Here is a 3,153-nt window from a genome sequence, read left to right on the forward strand (position 1 = left end):
TCACTGTGGGGTGGCGTGGCCCACCTGGGCTACTTGCACACTACCAGGCTTGTGGTGCTAGGGATCTGGAGCATTAGCTGGGGTGGAACAGCAAGGTGCATGGGGGAGGGAGGGGCAGGCTCAGCTCACTTATCCTTCAGTGATCCTCTTCGGGAGGGGCCCTGAGGCTCCAGGAGGGAGTCAGACCCGCCGCCGGAGGAATGGATCCACAGAAGCACAGCGTTGGGTGTTGGCGCAGTGCAAGCAAGTTCCCTGGCAGAAACTGGTTCCCTTTGGGATTTCGGCTGGGGGATGGGCGAGGGAGATGGTGCTGGCAAGCGCCTTTGTTCCCCACCACGCTGCGCTCTGTCATCCGGGGCTCAACAACTCTCCCTCCCATTGTCCTCCAGCCCTCCTGCTCTCCGAGCAAAGCTGTTAGCTTATAACCTTCCAGATGTTAAGTCCTGCTTGCTGTCTGAACACGCTCTATCTGGCCCCTCTGCTTTTGCAAGCCAGACTCGAGGGCTCTGCTTTGCCCATGGGCTGCCCCTCCGCCCCAGCTCCCTCCTCCCAGTACATGTAGTGCACACCACCTCTCCGCCCTTCCTACCTTCTTCCGTGGGCCTCTCGTCTATGCTTGGCTCTGGAGAATCCATTCTGCTAGTCTTCTGGTGGTTTTCTGGGTTATTTAGGCAGGTGTGTGAGGAATCTAAGTGATCAGCAGGACGCGGTGAGCCCAGTGTCCTCCTACTCCGCCATCTTCCTCCCAGAATACAAGATATATTGTTTTACAACTATCTGTTTCACTTTGAAGTAGGTTTGGAATCACATTCATGTAAAATGCTCAAACTTTAATTTGAGCACTTTTCCCTCATACATAATATCTAATAAATTCAGAGGCAATCTTGTTTGGTAAATTGGTCATATATTTAGTGTTAGATTGTGGGAGAGAAACTCATAATAGACTGCTTTCCTAGACTTTGGGCACCTCGTCTGGAGGGTCTCAAAAATGAGCTCTCTCAAGTCGGCCTCCCTAAAAATGGCCTTATAGTTTTATCTTAGGACCGTGTCAACTCTCCTATGCTTTCTCATATTGAAGGCAAAGAGATTCAGACAGAGGGAAATCCTGTAGAACATCAGACTAAACCCTTACTTCATTGGACATAATTCCAATGTGATAGAGTGAACAAAAAATGACCTGAATTAAGAATATATATCGATTCATTTTAATGACCATTGGCCTGGTCAACCGGTCAGGGGTTTGGATGGAAAAAATCTGAGAGTGTGCTCCCTTCAGCAGCACATATACTAAAATTGAACGACACAGAGAAGATTAGTATGGCCCCTGTGCAAGGATGACACGCAAATTCGTGAAGCGTTCCATATTTTTCCGGATGGCCAACAGGCACATGAAAAGATGCTCAACGTCGCTCCTCATTAGGGAAATACAAATCAAAACCACACTCAGATATCACCTCATGCCAGTCAGAGTGGCCAAAATGAACAAATCAGGAGACTATAGATGCTGGAGAGGATGTGGAGAAACAGGAACCCTCTTGCACTGTTGGTGGGAATGCAAATTGGTGCAGCCACTCTGGAAAACAGTGTGGAGGTTCCTCAAAAAATTAAAAATAGACCTACCCTATGACCCAGCAGTAGCACTGCTAGGAATTTACCCAAGGGATACAGGAGTACTGATGCATAGGGGCACTTGTACCTCAATGTTTATAGCAGCACTCTCAACAATAGCCAAATTATGGAAAGAGCCTAAGTGTCCATCAACTGATGAATGGATAAAGAAATTGTGGTTTATATACACAACGGAGTACTACGTGGCAATGAGAAAGAATGAAATATGGCCCTTTGTAGCAACGTGGATGGAACTGGAGAGTGTGATGCTAAGTGAAATAAGCCATACAGAGAAAGACAGATACCATATGGTTTCACTCTTATGTGGATCCTGAGAAACTTAACAGAAACCCATGGAGGAGGGGAAGGAAAAAAAAAAAAAAAGAGGTTAGAGTGGAAGAGAGCCAAAGCATAAGAGACCCTTAAAAACTGAGAACAAACTGAGGGTTGATGGGGGGTGAGAGGAAGGGGAGGGTGGGTGATGGGTATGGGGAGGGCACATTTTGGGATGAGCACTGGGTGTTGTATGGAAACCAATTTGACAATAAACTTCATATATTGAAAAAAAATGAAAAAAGGTGAGAGATCTGAGACAAGGTCTTTGGTAGAGTTGTGTGAATGGATATATGGCAGAGGGCATAGAGTGAAGATTTTTGTATTTATATCAGAAAGCATCCATCATGGAAGAGGCACTGCACAATGAAGTAGACAAAATGACTTAACCAGCTTTCTTCATTGACCATCCTGTAATTAGGATAATGAGCACAATAAAAAAACAAATGGCCAAAGTGGTAGAGATGGAGACTATTTATGGGCTCAATTTCATGAAGTCTGTTACCAATGTATATCTAGCCTTTGCTGCCTCTGCATGTGCAACTGTCAGTGATAGAAATCAACACTGAGCCCCTTGAAAACAATCAGGAGATGACTTTGATCAGCTGAAGACTGGAGACTAGTATTACTGAGGAGGAAAGAAAGGAATGCATGTGAAACCCTGGTGATCCATTTTCAGTGCCTCCTGGTATTCCCTTCCCCAAGTGCTGTAACTGTGGACAGATATGTGCAGCAAACTGAGAAGTGTATGATGGTCAAGTCTCAGACCACATAGAGGGGGTATTTTGGAAATGAATTTCTTTTCTTAGCATTGATTGATTAACTCTTGATATGCTACATCTAGGCTAAAAAACATACTAGCTTTACTTATTTTTAGATAAAATTAGAATCTTCTATATAGACTTTCTGTACAGACTTCTTATCTTAATTTAGATTGAGATTGATGCAAAAAGATTTTATTTAGACATATATCTTAAAGATAATGGTTAGTCCACATATTTTCACCTACAATAAAGCAGCAGGAAAAATTTAAAACATAGTCTTCCTGTTTCCGGTTACTCTTAAATGTTACTGTGTTAGATAACATCCGTTTAGCCCACCACCTTTTTTCCACTCTGCTTTCTGAGATCGAAGACTGACCTGAATAGACTATACCAATGGGTTCCCTTTCCCTATAGCTTTCAGTTAGAATCAGTAATTTGGGAACTTGCA

General features: G+C 44.0%; 1 non-coding gene across 1 annotated transcript; it reads left to right on the plus strand.

The window, feature by feature from the left end:
* The first annotated feature begins 1,263 nt into the window (after nt 1-1,263).
* Nucleotides 1,264-1,369, plus strand: LOC121041174 (U6 spliceosomal RNA). Its single transcript, XR_005795600.1, has one exon. It is a non-coding gene; the product is annotated as a U6 spliceosomal RNA (small nuclear RNA).
* Nucleotides 1,370-3,153: the final 1,784 nt, after the last annotated feature.

Source organism: Herpailurus yagouaroundi, unplaced genomic scaffold (genome assembly GCF_014898765.1).
Source record: "Herpailurus yagouaroundi ecotype Mexico unplaced genomic scaffold, PumYag 182, whole genome shotgun sequence".
Taxonomy (NCBI): domain Eukaryota; kingdom Metazoa; phylum Chordata; class Mammalia; order Carnivora; family Felidae; genus Herpailurus; species Herpailurus yagouaroundi.